Here is an 18,976-nt window from a genome sequence, read left to right on the forward strand (position 1 = left end):
TTCAGTAAATTACTCCATATTTTAAAAGTGCAGGAACAGATCTAGCCTGAGAACTGATGAATAGTGCATTACTGCTAAATACCACAGAAGAGTCTAATGTCATAATTTCTTTTAGGTCCATCCCTCATCCCAAATTTGCATGTTCTTTCTTTTGTTCCATGCACTGAGGCATAGAGATTACAATAACTGTTTTTCTAATCTTTTCAGAAAACAGTTTTCACTAGCTACAGCTAGAATATATGAATATATGGAAGAAACAGAGGTTATTTAAATGTGCAACTGAACAAAACATCCTGAAGTGAAGGTATTGGATATTAAAATTGAATTTGGGTATTAAAAAAAATTACTTGCAGTCAAAATTTCTCAGAATGTATTGCCATTCAAGATTAGAAACATACACTCTGTTCTTTCAGAGGCAGGCATGTTTAAGTGTTTTGTCTTTCACTGCCAATACTTATTATTGCTGTTAAGGTCCCTTGGTCAGGAGTGAGAACAAAGATCTGGTGGTGCAATTCTCTGTTCCGCAGGTGAAACTCTGACCCTTCTAGAAACTAAGGTAGAGGTCTGATTGTATCTGTGCTGTAGGGTGTAACCTACTCTGAGCAACATCCCTCACAATACTCACCCTAATGATCTAAGGATTTATGGCCCTCACTCCCGTGGAGCCCAGCTGTGTAACCTCAGCTTGGACATCTGAGGATATTTTTAAGACAGAAGGAAGCTGTGAAACTCTCTGCAGAGCCATAAGAAAAGTTACATTTCAAACAGGTAAGGTTGGTATGGAGGCTGTATTAAGTGGCTCAAAATTTCAAGAGAGAAAAACAGTAGGTTGGAGAGGTATGAAATGCTGAAGGAGACAAAACAGAGGTGGTTGAAGATGGCAGCTCAGCAATGACAAGGATTTGATTCCAGAAGAAGTGGAACCTGGCTATTCTCCTGACTGACACCTGTCTGAGCAGCAGAAAACCCCTGGAACTCCTCTTGGAGGTGCTGAGCATATTAATGCTTGGCATAGTAGCCCATGAAATCTCAGCTGACTTTTGTTCATGTTTGGTAATAAACAATTATCATAGGCATTTAAACTGTATATATAGTCCTGGCAGAATCTTTTTGTTTGAGCTGAAGGTGTTTGAATAAAGTGATTCAAGGAAGGAGGCACCTGAAGGGACCCTACAAGAAAGCTGGAGAAAGAGTTTCTACAAGGCCATGTAGGAATAGGACAAGGGAGATGGCTTTCAGCTGAAAGAAGGAAGGTCAAGATTAGATATTAGGAAGAAATTTTTTACTGTCAGAGTGGTGAGACTCTGGAACAGGCTGAGAAGTTGTGAATGCCCCATCCCTAGAAGTGTTTAAGGCTGGGCTGGATGGGGCTCTGAGCAACCTGGAAGGTATTCTGATCTCATGGAAGGTATTCCTGCCCATGGCAGGGGCATTGAAAACAGATGATCTTTAAGGTCCCTTGCAACTCAAACCATTCCAGGATTCTACAGCAGGAAAACTCTCAGCATTCATAATAGCTGTCTCCCTGGCTGACTTGTTTAGTCTAAAAATAGGACAGGAAGGTATGGTGGTCTTTGGGTCAATGGAGATTGAAAACAAGGACCTGAACCCAGAAATGGTATTCCCAATCCTTTATGTAAGACAGAGTCTGTGGCAAAATATAGCAGTGGCACACATCAGCAGTTTCTTCATCCTGAAATTCCTCCTACACTTGCTTCCTGGTGAAACTGTTTCATTCTGACAAATTGCAGATAACTGCTCTTCTGCTGTGATTAGAGTGGATACAGTTTCAGCAGGACTAAAGTTATGAGATACTTAACTTTGATAGGATGTTTGATAACAATAGATTATTTTATTATTATAATCTATAATGATAGTTTATTCTCTCAGTGTTACATCTTAATAGACGAATTTCTCTCTCCTTGTGCTTTCTCTGCCATTAGCTGTGAATGAACTCTGGAAACTTTGTTCCATTACTGCACATTAACTATTTAAAAGATAGGATTCATTGCCTCCTCTTCAAATAGCAATGAGACAAAATAACAGTTAAAAAGAACATTAAAAGTTTAAAGTTTTAAAGTTTGGGTCCTAACTGGTTTATAGAGAAGCTTGCCCATTTGTGTTTGGAGTTAAACGAAACAAAAGGAACCTGAGCCTTATCCATGCTACAGGTAAATGTTTTAGTAGAAAGAGACCTGAGCCTTAGCATTGTGTCACTGAAGGTCCCTTCAAAAAAAGCTGATTAAAGGTATGGAAACAAATTACTGGCTAGCTGGTATTAGTTCAAATATCCACAACCCCCCCCATTTTATTTTATCTTGTATCCTTGCTTGAATTTCTGCCCATAAAAAAGTGGCAACTCACTTAATATTACATGAAGAGTCAGGGTCCAGAGGAGCACTGTGGAAAATATTCACAAAAAACTCAGAGGAGCTAGTCTTCAGTGACAGCAGACAATTTGTTAGCATTCATTAGCATTATTTTTACTCCATTTGTTCATAAAATGTTTTTCTGAGGAACCATACCAACACAGACATTTAAAATCCTTGGGAAATAAAAATGTTAAATACTAGCACATGTTGAAAACTGATGGCTATTAAACACGTGCCCAAAATCAATTAGATGAAAGAAGGAACTATTTTGAAAATGTTTGAGTTAGTGGTGACCAATATTACTCATGACCTTTGCCACTAATTTTTCTTATTGTGCCTAGCCTGTGCTTCATGTGACTGTCATGGAGAATGCAGTTAGAGCTTTAAATGGGGCTATTTTCAAAATTGTCTGCTGTAGCAATTGTATATAACTCCAGGAGAGTCTCACACTTTTTATATAAGATCTGAATATCTCTAAAACTTAATTCTACTATCACTTAGGCTAGAAGTCATCAGCTGTTTTGTAGAACACATTGTCAGGTTCTGTTCTCAGTAATGGAAGACTTAGTCCATTTTGTACTTGGAAAAATTGAATTGTAACTTATGAAGCTTAAAAAATTGTCCTTATCCCTGATAGATTTCAGATGGCTTTGAAGATACTAACTCACTTTGGTAACTCACTTGTCGTGACTATCATTACCATCTAGTGGCTCCAGAGAAATCATGGAAGGTGCTGACTTGTGACTTGTTTGGCTGTAACTAATGCTGTTAGTGCTGCAGATAAAATCATTCAAATAGCTAATGCTATTAGAGCTACAACCTGTTCTGCTAGCAGCTGTTTCAGTGAAAGTGACACGATAACCCCAGCACTCCTCACGCTTCATTTAAAACTGTAGCAGGAGACTATGAGTTTGCAAGAATTAGTGAAATTGCTATAGTGGAAGGTTTGCTCTGGCTTGGATTTTAATAAACATTTCAGAAGAGTTATGCAATTAAGCTGGTTCTCTTTCAAAATAAAATACTTAGTAAATCTACAGATTCAGAATTTGTGTGATTGTTGTAGCACTGTTTGAAGAAAGATTGAGAAACCTGGAAGAAGTTAAGAGTCCTAGAGAAGTTTTTCTTAGTTAGAGTCATTATACTTCATTATTGTAGGTCTATCAAAAGCAAAAACCCAGAAATTTATCTTTAAATCTTAATTCAAGTGGTCTTCGAGGTTATTATGGAATGTTTTTTATACCCTTGAAAAACAGTTGCTGAAGCTCATTTTATATGGTCAGTTTTAAACTCTGTTATAGGATGGAGTCAGCTCATAAGTGAAAGGAAAACAGATACATTCCTACATCATCACTGCCAAAATCCCATTATATCCAATAGATCAGGTAACATGTGTTAGCCCTGCTAGGTGCTAAGTAAATCACAATATGTTTTACTGCCTTCTGAAGCAATGTGAGAGACTTTACTGACTTTCACAGCCTCTAGGTCAGAATCTTATTCAACAATCTAACAGTTATATAAATAATATGGGACATATTATTGGATTTGATTATTGGACCCTGTGGTGGATAAGGAATTGGCTGGATGGTCACACTCAAAGAGTTGTGGTCAATAGCTCAATGTCCAAGTGGAGATGGGTGAGGAGCAGCATTTCTCAGAGCCTGGCACCAGGGCAGCTCAGCATCCTTGTTGGTGACACGGACAGAGGGATCGAGTGCAGCCTCAGCAAGCCTGCTGACAATACCCAGCTGTGTGGGACAGCTGGCACACTGGATGAAAGGCATGTCACCCAGGGGGACCTGTACAAGCTTGAGAGGTGGCCCCATGTGAACCCTGTAAGTTCAACAAGGCCAGGCATAAAGTCCTGTACCTGGGGGGAAATAAAGTCCAGTACCAGGGAAATTCCAAGCTGGTCAGAGAGTGGAAAAAAACCTAAGGAGTAAGAATGGGGGTGTTGGTGGATGAGAAACTTGGCATGACCTGGCAATGGGCTCTTGCAGACCAGAAAGCCAATCATGTCCTGGGTTGTATCAGAAGTGTAACCAGGCAGTCAAGAAAGGTGATTCTTCCTCTCTTCTCTGAGGAGACTCCACCTGAAATACTACATCCAGCTCTGGGGCCCCCAGCATAAGAAGAACTTGGACCTGTTGGATCAAGTCCAGAGAAGGGCCACGAAGATGGCCAGAGAGCTGGGGCATCTCTTCTATGCAGGCAGACTCAGAAAGCTCAGGTTGTTCAGCCTGGAGAAGAGAAGGCAGCACGCAGAAATTATAGAAGCCTTCCAAAACCTAAAGGGGACCTATAAGAGAGTGTTAGGAGGGGCATTTTACAAGGGCACATAGTGACAGGACAAGGGGGAATGGCTTTGTACTGGAAGAGGGCAGGTTTAGGTTAGGAAATGGGAAGAAATTTCTTACTGTGAGAGTGTTGAGAACTGGAACAGGTTGTCCAGAGAAGTTGTGGATACTCCATCCCTGGAAGTGTTCCAGGCCTGGGTAGATGGGGCTTTGAGCAACCTGATGTCAGGGGCAAATCACAACCATACGACCTCTAAGGTCCCTGCCAACTCAAATTACTCTGATTCTGTGCTTGTATCATGACTAGAAAATATCAGTGAACTAAATAGATTCCAGGCTTAAATTAGTTGGAAGAGGCTTCTCCTATATTTGCACATTAACCAGTTTTAAAATTAGTGTTCTGTTCTACCAAATTGAAGTTCCTTTTAAATTGGAAATATAATAAGGGTATTGAACCAGGGGAAATGGTAGCTATTAATTTTGCATATCTGGACACCTACCTGAAAACTATTACTGTGACTTTGCACAACTGGGACAGAACTGGCCCCACAAAAAATGAGGCATAAAATTAATATTCCATACATTCAAAGGAACACTAACAAGCAAAAAGTATTAAACAGATGGCTATTATTTTCTAATGAATAGCTGCTGAAAACAGAAGTCCAAGGAAAGTAAAACCAAAGAATCAACCCCTCAAGCATGTTGTTCTATACTCCCCCTTTGTTTACTTTGCAAACACTATTAACTATGAGTTACCCCGACTACATTTTAGTTGGCTAAATAACCGTTTATATAACTTTTACATCAAGTTCATTTAAGCAGTTCTGTTGGTACAGCCTAACCTCACAGTCTTCTTGTCAAAATAACCCTGCAGCAAATTAGCCTTGATATCTAACCCACAAACAGTCCCGTCCAGTGAGAAATTGAATTTATTTGCCCCCTCTCCTCAAAAAGCTGTAGTAGCTTACCTTGGTCATCCTATATGTAATAGGCACACCCAGTGCATACACCCAAGTAACAAGATTTCACAGCTTTAGCATAGCCAACCATGTAACATTTCATCTTTGTTGATAACATTTGGTGTCACTTTTCAAAGGCTGAATTAAATTAGGTGTCTGTCAGACTTCCACAGACAATGAATCTGAGCTTGAGCTATCTCCTACTTCTGAAGGACAAACAAAACTCTCAGCTAATTACTCTCCCTTCTAACACCTCTGACTCACAGCTAATGGGAAATGAATTGATGGAAAAATGCAGGATTTAAAGAAAAGGACATAGCTTCTCAAGTAGGCATCCAATGCCACTTTAAATTCCTAGGGTATCCTACCTGGTGTACAGCTGCCACTGCAGAAGGGCAGAGGTCTCCCATATGTTTGTGTCATATCTGCCAGCTCCTAGCAGATGTCTTAGGAACTCAAGGGAATCTCAAATATCTCTGGGTACTTCAGCTTAGTCACTCATTTAACTTTGATATCAGAAAAATCCCACAGAAGTGGAAAAAGTACCTTTCTAATTTAATATTTACAAGAATTACACTTTCTGGCCATCAACTAGTTTTTGATGCTAAACTCCTCAGAATTTCTTACTCATTTTCATAGTGTTGTGTTAGATTTGAAATCTATCTGAATTCATGTTATTGTTTTTAACACATAGTGTTTTGAAACTATACAGACTGACATTTCACTGTACAATAACTCCAAAACCTGAACATGTTTATGATTTAGCTGCCGTTTTTCTGGCAAAGCAAAGATTGGAAAATAAAAGAAAAACGGATTTTAAGAATGCAAAGCTGGTTTCTAGGAAGACACACCAAAAATCCAGAGCAAGGCTCTGTTCCCTGTGTGTTCTGGGTGCTACTGACTGCCCCCAACCATCTGTGAGGTGACACTTAGTCTGCCCTAAAAGAAAGCTAACAGAATCATGAACAGAATATATTATTCCTTCTATACTCCTGGAATGGACTTCAGAGAGGAGAATGAGAGTTCTCTCTTTTTTTCACTCAAAAATGAAAGCCCATTTTTTGCTGGAGACAGAAGAGTTGTTGCTTTGACTTCAGTGTCAATCACGAGAGAAGGGGCACTGTGCAGCTCTGATTAAGCCTCGAGTTCTTTACAGGCTCTGAATAAATTACAGGAAGAACCATGATGCTGTAAGATTGCTGAGAAAGTTTAATCATGAGCTATTCACAGTGGATTCAGGAACACACCATTCCCAGATATCTGTGTTTGAAATATCTCCTACAACTAAAACGACATCCAGACCTACTGCGTCTGCCTTCTTCTCCATCTGCATCCCAGCAGGCTCTGTTCAACCCCTGTGCCCCAGTCTGCTGGGAATTGTCTGTCTGTGGGCAAGCCAAGAGGACCTGGCACATCATCCTACTTGGGCTTTACAGTGTACAGCAAGACAGGATGTTCTGTTCTCCTCAAGAACGAGAGGAGGCAGCAGCGGCTCCCCTCAAAACATCAGGAAGCCAGCATTAAGACCAGCATTGTTGCTTGTTCTTATGGGTTTTTTTTAGTAATGTTTTGATCGAAGTCAATGAAGTAACTGGTCCAGTCTCACACAGGATTGGAAATTCCTTGAGAATAGGAGCTTTGGTTAAAGCAGCAGCCCTCCTTCCTGCCCCTATAACCACTTGCAGTGATTACCACAGCTGTGGCTCCGTGCCTGCACACCAGTCCTACACAGTTGCCACATGCACCTACTGCTTTCTGACAGCTGCCCCAGTCAGGTCAGTGCATTAAACCAGCCTCACCCCCAATTGTTTGGTTTTTCTTTTTTTTTTTTTTTTTCACTTTTCAAAAGCAAGGGGCAGAAAGATGCACAGCTTTCTGCTCTGGAAAATAAAGCAAGGCAAAATTTGTCTGCTGTTCCCTTATCATACATCAGGGACAAACTAATTAGGTTGCTGAACTGATGCTTTCCAGAGCAGCTGCAACTGAGACTGCAGCCCTGGAGATACAGCTAGCCATAAGAGTCTTCTTCCACATGGACTTAAAATCTCTAGTACATTTGCATATTTCCCTTCATCACATCCACATCTTCAGCTGACATCCTCTCCCTCTGAGACTGGCAATGCTCCCTATGCCTCATACTACAGATACCCCTTGTCCAGTTGCTGTTTGATGTTGTTTGCATAGAAGAAGGTGTTTGGAACTGAATTTCTGGAGGTCTCAAGCTGTGAGTATGCTTGACTCATGTGTTCCCAAATCTGGCTATCTGTAAACTAAACTTAAAACTCAGCTTGAGGGCAGAGACAGTGGGGTTGCAGCTACAGAAATTTGGACCTAACATTAAACTACTCCTGGATTTCAGCAGATAAACACAAGCACTGAAATGAATCATGCTGGCTTGAGGTTTGAGGTGACTGACTCAGATGTTTTACTGAATTTCACTCCAAAGAAAGTTGTGCTCTTTTACTCTGAGTTGTGTGTGATGGGAAGTAATTTTATTCTGCTACAAAACCGGTACCCAGTGGTCTTGTGAAACCCCTGAAGAATCAGCTATGAGAGGAAACACTCCATGCTTGGCAGACAACTGAGGATGTAATATCCTGCATCCAGAACCCAGGGCTACACCAGGGAGCTGAAGAAGTGGTTCTGGACATCTGTGGGAGCAGGCTCAGGAGAAAATCCCAAGCCCGTATGAAGCTACTGCCGTGATCCCTTCTTCGTTTAGAAGAGCCAACAGAACAACAGAACTTCTCTTACATTTAAATGCCATGTAGTATTTGACAGACCTGCTGCCTATAGTAGGTAATAAAGTGCATAGAGTAATATTTCATTCACAGCTCCCAACTATTTTATTATTCACAAGACAGCTGAAAAAATCCATACAGGGGAAGATAAGGTTACTCTGCCCATGATCAGCCAGCAAATCAATGGCCATGCCAGAGATAGTAAACGTGTGTGCTTATTCACAGGCATCATCCTCTGTCAGTGGCTGTGATGCCTTTCAACCTAGCTGGGCTTATTAAAATTAGATGTGGGTAACAAAAGCAAATGATAGCTTATCTACATAATAGACCTGGAAAACAGTGTGTTTCAAAGCCTTTATTCTCGGGTGAGGACCATTAGTGAAGTCTGACTTACCACAGGGAGAGAATATTGAAAAAAATCACCTGAGGGTCCAGTCCCCACTCATTAATTTTACCTTTTAATTTTATCTGTAGACAGCTTTAATTTTTAATTGCTAACATAATTTCCTTGATTGTTTTTGAAGTGAGGAATTAGATGTGACCAATCCTTACATTTTGAAAAGGCTAATGTTCCTGACCCTTAATAAAATTATTCAATAATAATGTAACTGCTCATGGAGTCACCATCTACTAAGTATTTCCTGTTTCTAAAAAGATCTTCTTTGACTTAGTATACAGGAAAGAGCCAAGTTACAAGTTATGTGAGGCATCTTTCAAATTAAAATTACATTTACCTTCTAAAGCTAACACAGGTACATCGGAATAAATTTAAATATAGCCCATGTATTGAGCCAAGCCTGCCCCTCACCACCAGCTACTTATAAGTGCATGAACAAGGTTGTTGCACCTTTCATTCACCATGCACTCAAACTCTGTCATTAGGGCTAGAGTTTGGTTTCTTCTTGGTCTCTTTCTTTCCTCTTGCTCTGTAAGTTGCTGGAGGCCATTGTCATGGTTAGCTTCATGCAACATTAGCAGACACGCCTGTATTCCTTGTTTGGTGATGTAAATCCCAGAGTTACATAAACATTTTTTCACCATTGAGAGTTTTGGGATATTGATCTTTACCTCATCTTACTTCATACACTCTGAAGGAGAGAAAAGTTTAAACTGAATGTATTTTAATTGTGGAGAAAAAGGGAAAATGGGCTGATTGATGCCAATTTGTGTGACTTTTCTTGCATAGCCTTCAATAGATAACTTCTGCCATGAATTTCAGTATTTTGATTATTTTTCACCTATGACTGTAAATTGTTTTTAAAATGTCTTATTTTCACTGACCTATTTTAATAGAATTTTCTAGTCAAATGAACTCAAGAGATGTTTCTGATTGATAGAAAAACAATACATCTTGCAAGTAATGACTGCAGTTCCATTGGTCTAATTTGGGTGTGAAAGACAAGACATGCCTTTAAGACCCACTGTAGCTCCTATTTGATAGTTGAACCTGATGTAGATTGACAAAATCCGTAGATATTTGCACAATAATAAGGAGAAAAGCAGATTTTATGCAAACCCACGAAAACATGAGCCTCTCCACTGCACAGGACCAGCTGTTTATTTGGAATGCATGTATTTCCTTGCAGAAGTGATTTATACCATCAGATATAATATAATTCTTCCTTGAGTATATTGAACTGATACCCCAGAAGGTCATGTTGCAGGGATTGTGCAGCAAATGCTTTACCAAGGAACAAAAAGCTTAGGAATAAAATAGGTAATTGTTCTCTCTCATTTTCCTGCTTTAGGTTACTAATTTTTGCTATATATGCTTTTTATTACTCATTTAGAAAGAGTAGAGTGAGAAAAAAAAATCTCGTATTTTGTGTCTCTTTCAATCACATTCCTGTTTAGTCTCCATTTCTCTGACTAGCAATCCCACTTTATGCACTGAAAGGTGTTCAGCTGCTGACAGGAATCAGCCATGTGCTGTGTTGCCAGGGCAGCTCTGTGCAGTACCACCTTGCTCTCTACTTCTAAAGATAGCCCTGTGATGATACCAAAATCCAAAAGCCTGTTATTTAAAATGTCATTTAAATATCTATATTCTGAATATTTTCTCCTTTTGATTTAATTGCAAAAAAAAAAAAAAAACCAAAAAACCTACTTGCCCTTTGGTTTCTGTCATGCTGAATTAGTTAAATTTCTATTAAAAGATGCATCTGGAATTGTGCAGAAAATCAGCCCATAAATTGTAACAAGCAACTCAGCAGAGTTACACTTTCTGACAGCAAACCCCAGACTTTACCAAAAGAGTTTATGTACATCTAGTCTCTAACTTGGCATATACTGAAATACCAGTCAAGAAACTGTTTTTTTATGTTCTATTGCAGCTGCACTATATTTCTGTGTATAACTGGATTCATACTGGTGAGTTGTTACTGTTGGAGGCTCTTGTGGAAGATAAAGCTTATCCAGTGTTCATCTGTAGCACCAAAGCAGTCACTGTGTTGACAGAGGAAATTATATTTCACAAAGGCAGAGGTGAAGTGAGTTCCTTCAATCTAAGTTAACTCATGTGATGCTGGGAAGGTGTCCCCCCTTTCCTGTTCCTAAACACGAATAAATATTCCTTTTTGGGATGACTTGATCACATGATAGTACTTCAAAATGAATCACTTCTGTACCCCAAGTCACTCAGTATATAAGCCTAGAGTGGCAGGTTTTACATAAGGCATGGATTTAGTTTGTTGGAAGGATAAATAATCATAACAATAAATTGCACTGACCTCTCAACTAAAGAGGGAACAAGAACATACAGAGCCAAGCAAAATAGGAACAGCAGAAAGTAAACACTGAAAATGCTTCAGAATGTTGAAAAACAATAACCCAATTATGCTAAAATCATTCAAACTGAGATTTTTTCCATGCCTTGGCCTAAAAGATTAGTTTTCATTTAATAACAAGTATGAGATGTAAAGAAATTCTAGTTGTGTGTTTATGATGGTTCACATCTGTTTCTGCTCTATTATCCAAAAATACTAAATTCCTTTCCCATAGACTTTCAACCAACATTTTCATCATTATCCTTTATTCCAGCTTGACCCTGATGATGACATTTATTGGGTGATGAGGGCTGGGGATATCATTCCATACTAATTGTCTTCAAGAACAGAGAGTTTCCCTTCAGCAGCAGTTACTGGCTGTATGCTTTGAGAACCAGACAGATCAAAACTGTATATTTGAGTTACTTAGTTCAAGGACCTTAGATCTGTCTCACTTCTATTGGTCAGGTTAGACAGATGTTCTCAGGCTATGCCAAAATTCACACAAAAGTGTGAATTTTGAACCCTGTCAGGGGCCAGGCTTTCATGTGTTTTTTACTATGGCTCAGTGGTTAAAGGACTCAGAAGGTGAAAAATCTTGCTTTATAGCTTCATTTTGTTTTCTATAAAATAAGGAGCTGGAAGCAGTTTTCTTAGAAATGAGCAAAATTCTGTAATCACCAGGAACTGTTGTACTGAGAGGAGATAATCACAATCTTTTCTGCTGGAGATGGTTAACTTTCTATTAATGACTGGATATGCACTGAGTCAGATTTGAAACGTGCAAGGAAAATGTTGAGTCTGTTGACCAGAGAGTTATGTTCAAGCCTCTGACTGAATCAATCTCCATTTATTTGCTCAAAGTAAACAAGCATAACAAAAATAACAGGGAAAGCATTTACTCTAACTGCCCCAAAAGCATAAGGTATAAAGATCTTGTCTTGGCACTTGGGGGGCCAATGGCTAGTCCTGAGGTGAATTTAAGTGAAGTGCAGCCTTCCATCTCTGAAAAATGTATTAATTAGTGTCTCAAATTTTCTTAATCATCTTTTCATGCCTCTAGGACAAGATGGCCAAGAATCCTCACAAGATGCTTATCTCTCTTTATGTTGCTGAAACCCAACTGAACTTCCATGGCTTCCATGTCTCCAGGTCTAATGAGCCCAAGGAGTTCAAGTTATGAACTTTCTACTCTTATCCTTTCTTTCTCTTTCTTTCTGTTCCTCATACATTTTCTCAAGTGTTATTTTTATGCCTTTATTTTGCTGTATTACTACAGGTAATAATAACCAAAATGGCTACATACTTGCTTTCCATTGCAACCAAACTGTCCTAGAGAAAGTCCATATATATACACACACATATATATATATATATACATACATATGTATATATATATACACATATATATATATTTAGATATAAAAATATAGATATACACACACACACATTTTAAACACTGATCATTCAATGTCATTTCACTCTAATCCACCCCAAGGGATCTACTAACAAGAACTTGCATTTCTCTTGCCTACTGGGGTGGTTTGGAACATCAACACTCACTGTTATTTACAACCTAGAACTGGAAGCTAAGAAATGAGTTATACAAAGGAGGAGTTTTACCATTTCATGTGTAAGAAATTACTAGGTTTTTTTAAAGAATAATCCTTATCTAGTCTTTGCTTTCTTTATGAAGCTTATCTTTTAATGCAGTTGAAACATAGATGCTGCCTGAAAGACTGCAGTTATGGACATATGGTTGAAGAAAGACAACTTTCTGAAAACTTGTTGTAAGAAGAAATTCTCAGTTGTCACCATAATAGAAATGCCTTGGTTTATGCAGAAGCAGTTGACAACAAATCCTTAGCATTGCTTTCCACTACATTTATAGTTCTGTATTTGACAGATAAAAGTAAAAAAAATATGTTTTATACATTAAAGAAGCCCAAGCATGGTTAAACTTTATTCTGTAAATAATTTGGATGGGAATTTGGAGGAAGGATGTAAACTTGAAGAATATCTTTTCCATAAAAACATCAGTTACAGTCTGACTCTGAAGAAAGAAACAGATCCTTAGAGCAAAATCATGGCCAATATATCTCCATGAGCAAAAATGTAAAGCAATACAAACACAGTAGCAAAATGTAAAGCCTGGAACAAGTATTTTGCTTTTGCTCATTATCTGACTCACCTAGAAATAGTTTGGTACAAAAGCAATTATGATGTAAAACATATGTTTATAGGCAGCTTTGTGTCTAAGTTATTAGGCACCACTAGTAGTGATTCAGAAGAAAGTTCCTTTGGTGTGTGTTATTTGTGGTCTCATTTGCAAACAGCATGACTCATGAATAAGTCATGAAGCTGTATTGGAAAGCTGCTTTGAGCATTTATTTGGTGAGATTACTTCAACTACATGGACATGCATATGCCACTGCAGGAACACTAATACAACATTATGCTTTATCAAAGCTATGAGATAAAAAGCATGTGCTAAACAAATATAAAAATTCAAGAGTAACTAATGGAATGACAGTTCATATTTGAATAAAGATTTTTGACCTTTCATTTTTCTGAGCCATTAGTATTCTTTCCACCTGAATATACTGAGTGGTCTGTCACTCTTCCTCATGCCATATCATAATTTACTGTCAGAAGGCCTTTTTTTTTATCATAGGAGAAATCTGTAGAATTGTAGGTGAAATCATGGCAGGTGAAATCCCTACCATGCTGTATGATCCTGTGACTTCATCATATATAAGAGGTAAAAACCAGAGTCTCATGAAGTCAAGGGAGCATTCAGGTTGAATTTAGGGGGATCCAAACAGCAAATGACTTTAGTGTTTGCTCTAGCAAAGCACACACTGGCAGAACAGCAATGGTGATGGTTGGCATATGCTGAGTTGAACTTACAATGAAGCACCTGCTCTGTCTTCACAGACATTTCAGTGCCTCTTCTGAAACCCTTGTTTGAACTGTACACTGCCTGCTTTGAGGATGCAACTGCAAAAATATTTCTACTTTCTCATTACAAGGGGTTGGAATGTAACAGGAAAGAAATTGCTGTGAAATCTCACCCATTATAAAGGATATTTACCAAATTGTTTTACTTGTCAGAGTGCATGTTTTAAATAAAAAAAAAAAAAAACCACAAAAATTAAAGATATGGAAGATCTTATGTTGTAGACAGTGGTTTAACTAAATTGCTTGCTTTTTACTCCACCTTAGAATGATGTAACATGGTTATTGAGTAGGTTTGATGGCACTGAGACATGATGGAAATAGACACGGAAAAATCGCAGCAAACAATTTCATGCCATCTTGAAAACGTAAAAGATAAGGGTTGTGTGCATTGGCACAGGCAGGCATCTGAGACAAGCATGGATAAAACACAAAGAGTAAGTTTATTTCAATAACCTTGCTAACCAGGGAATCCCTGATGCAACACCTGGGCAGAAGTACAAAAGCAGAGACACAGGCACTGTTAAACTTGGTCTGTGCTGGAGAATCACTGGCCTGCTGTTCACACAGGCTTATCAAGAGTTATTCCCAGCTTCAAGGCCACTGGAGTGACTTATAATCTTTCGTTCCTGTCTTCTACACTTAACCCATTTCTCCCAACATTCTATGCCTTGCTCAAGACACCATTTAATAAAGCATGTAGAAAAAAGAATAAACATCCAAACAATGGTCTGAGTTGTGTCCCACCCTTCTTGTCAGTGAGTTAACTTTTGAATTAGCCATGCACTACTGTTAGGTTGTTATTCCATGTGTGTTAGGTTGTTATTCCAGTCCTGGGGAAGTTGGTTACCATCCTCCCTGACGGCTGATCCAGCAGTAAGGTTGAAGGAGTCAGGCTGAAGCACTGCATGCCTTCAAATTTAGGAATGGAGACAGACGTGTTTCTTCAGTAATCGACGCTGTAAGTTTTCTTGGCACAGAGCAGTTGCAGTCCCACCACAAAATCCATCAGTGCAAACCATTGCATTTTCCCTGGGGCTAATATTTTGGAAGAAGCACCATATGGAATAATTTCAGTCCTCAGTGCATTTTGTACTGGAGATGTACAGTCACATTATTTTGGCCTCTGGTTCTTTCAGTTTCTTGCAGTGCCCAAGCTTTTAATTTGTTTATCCATCAGAGTATAATGTATAGTGAAGCATTGTAACACCTTGGACTAAAATCCTACAGATTTTTAAAGCTTTTTCAGTTGTCTGCCATGATCCCCACAAGACTATATCATCTAGAATTGTTACTTGTAATTCTAAAGGATTTCCCTGCCTAGGAGTGTATAATTAAACACTGTCAATCAAAGCATTTTTGCAGGTGTCAGAGGCTTTTTATTTCTTGATCCACTGCCAAACAATATTCTTCCTGGTCCATTTCTCCCATCTTGGCATTTGCCAGGGAGATCCTCACTGTGGGGTGCCACATGGGATAGAGGGGGAAGAATTTTTATTTGTAGGCACTGGCTTTTGCCAATGACAAAACATTTCTGATGTTGTGATCCCATTTATTTCTGCTTGTGGGACATCATCTTACATAGGATCCTTCCACAGTTTTTTGTTTGTCACCTGTGAGGTAACTTTGTTTTGCCAGCTTATTTTCATTCACCACCTACACACGTGGTTCTGAAATTATGCTGTGTTTTCTGGGGCACCTACCAGTAGCATGTAGACCAGTATCCAATAGTTATCCCAATCTCCCTGCTAAGTCACAAGAAGACTTTGATGTCACTTTCCATGGTAGTCTGCACACAGCCACCTGAATCATCTGAGGGATAACCACCATCCCATCCCACCATCCCCTGCCAGGCCATGCTTCTGGTGGAGCCATTGTAGCTAGGAAGGCAGCCAGAGAGGTCCAGTGCTCTGCTCACCCCAGAATTCACATCACCATCACACTGACACCAGTCCCCAACTATTCTGTTAGCTGTAGGAAGGCAATACTGCTAGGAAATTTGAGAATGAACACCAGTAAATAAGAAACAACCTTTGCTGCTCTCCATAAACATGAATTCCTGCAGCTCTGTGCATTGATCTGTGGATGGACTCATTTAGGTTTCTCTCTTGTTGTCATCATCAGTAACACATTTTAAAAGACATTGGAGTTGAGCTGATCTCCCTTAAGCAGCTTGAAATTGCTATGATTTTTTCCTCCATGTATTTGAAGCTGAGACAGTTCTCAATATAGTCATTATTGTATTTATTTCCATTGCTAGCATCCTTTGGTTTTTGGCCAATAAGGTAAATAAACATTATAGGTACAGCCATCAGTATTTTATTTTTCTGCTTAATTATATTTAATAATGTTTCCCTCTCCTGACTTTTCCTCACTCCCAATCTTTTCCTTCCAAGTCAGAGGTAAATTTAATTTAATAGCTTTCATTGCTTGAATTTCTGTAGTAGTCACTGTGTCCAATAAGGCTGTGCCCTTCTTTCTCCACAGTGTTGCATGAAGATCATATGTCAGGCTTTACTGCTTTGGCATCAGTTTAATGAGCTTGTCAGAGAAATGGGTGAAATGGGAGAGGTCAGTTTTCAGTGACACCATTACAAAGAACTTCAAACTTTTCAAGACAGAATGAATAAAGAATAGTTCACTGGGGGCTGTATGCAAACACAGTCTGAGTTTCTGCCCTCAGAGGAAATCAACCTAATTTCCATACTAGATGGATCTGGAGGGCTCTTCAGCCTAGTCTTGTCCTCTGCTGTTGGGAAATCTGGAGGAGAGTGCAGTTGGACAGAAATGGGGTGCTGCCCTCCTGTCTCATACCCGTGGAACATCTTTCCTTTCACTTGATAGTCCTGATGTAGAAAGGGAAACAGTGCTCACTGTGAGCAGGAGTGAGAGGGTCTTGGGGCTCTGCACTCTCCCATGTCCTTCTCCTCAAACAGCAGTACTTGAACTTCTTCCCCTGCGCTCCAAGGGGAAAGGTTTTGAAAGACTAAAATGTCCTGCTGAGAGACAGCAGCATTGCACAGAAAAGCAGCTGTTCAGGTGTTCTCTTGTAATGTTTTTCCATAGCAGGCACAAACATCTGCTATTAGAAGAAATGGCGTGGGGTGCTCCATGTGGAATGGGGCAGGCCAGCTCTGTCCAGCAGGGTCTGCTGGTCCCAAGATGCCAGCCCTGGGCTGTGGCCAGGTTCCAGAGCTGGCTGGTTGCCCTCTGCTGAGAACTTTGTCTGCTGGAAACGTTTGTGAAGCACCCCTTGCATTAAAAGCAGAGGTGGTGGTTGAGCCCGAATCTCTCCAGTTGCTGTAAAAATGTGTCTCACCATCCACGTGCACATCCAGGCCTCTGGGCTGTGACCCCCCTTGAAATCCTGCTGGCAGGGAAGAGCCACAGTGTGACAGGGCACATCTTGCTGAAGGCAGCTGCAGAGAGGGGAAGAAACTCTCTGGTCTAGGAGCTTGCTTTCAGCAAAAAGAAGTTTGGAGAAGGAGCTTTTGTCGAGCCTGATAAAAGTGTATTGCCTTGGTTCCTGATCTTTTATTCTTCTCACTGCTTTATGCAGTCACAACATGAAAACATCAGGCAAGCAAGGCTTCTGAGACTGTTCCTCTTACAGAATTTTGCTTTTCATTCTTGATGTTTAGATAGCATGGCCATCCTGTGATGCTGAACAGAAATGCTGTTAAAGCTCACCAGGTCTGAGAGTTTTGGGGGAGTCTCAGCCTCTTGATTTAATGTTCAATAGTTACTTGCAGGGGATTGAAAGTCAGGTCAGGTACCTCCTCATGTAAACGCCTGGAGTTTTCCACAGATAAAATAAAGTGCATTCACAGCAGCAGAAACTGAACTGTAGAGCTGTCACTCATGAGAAGAGTTGACTTAGAAGAAACATTATGAGGGCAAGAACACTTCTGGCCTCACACTTTCTAGAAGAATAGAAGGGGAATTAAAAAAAAATATTATTCCCTTCTTGCTTCATCATTCATTTGCTTGGGGCAGGTTCTCAAACAGTAAATATGAAATAATTTATACATGATCCCCAGACAAATTCATACTGAATGGTCTTTCCACTGGAAGGCAGAAGTAGGTTGGGGGCTATTTCTGCTCTGAGATTCCTGGCCACTTCTCCAACAGACAAGCTACAGAAACAGGAACCTCACTTCCACAGGAAGGGGTAATTTAATGCTGGCCCTTTCTCCTGCCTTTCTTACATTGTGCAATACAGTTGATTTATCACAATAAATAATTAGACTGCTTCAGTTCCTGACAACATGGTGATTGCTTTGGAGAAATGACTAATGGAAATGATTTGTTGGACTATCTCACTCTCAGCAGCAGCAGTTCAGGAGATTCAAGGAGAGGGTACTGTTGACAGTAGAAGAAACAGGATTTCAGGTGGGAGCCACAGAGCAAGCATATTTTTCTTCTGTTTATTGCATGCTCCTATTGCACATACATGTGGGTGATAATAATTTATCTGCTGTCATTAACAAATATTTATCCACACCTAGGTTAAGCTGGTCTAAAGACATCAATAATAGAAAACAGAAGAAGAGAAAAATGCTCTTTTCTGGAGTGACATTAGCTCACATGAAGACAAAGTTTGTAAATTTAAACAATGTGTGTTTAAAACCATATAGATTTAGTATGATTTGCCAGGGCTCAAAACATGAACTCAAAAGTTATTCCATAGGCTTAAAAAATCCAAAAAATAAAGGAAAAAAAAAAAGAAAAAGGGAAAAAAAAAAAAGCTTCTTCAATTGGTGACTGAGTCAGATCTTACTGTACACCTTAACTTGTCAGAAGTGGAAGCTTGGATATGTCTGTATGCTCCAGCCACAGTTCCTGACCTGCTTTACCTTGCTGCATGCTGAAGCACTTTGATCTATT

This window comes from Haemorhous mexicanus, chromosome 4, assembly GCF_027477595.1.
Source record: "Haemorhous mexicanus isolate bHaeMex1 chromosome 4, bHaeMex1.pri, whole genome shotgun sequence".
NCBI lineage: Eukaryota > Metazoa > Chordata > Aves > Passeriformes > Fringillidae > Haemorhous > Haemorhous mexicanus.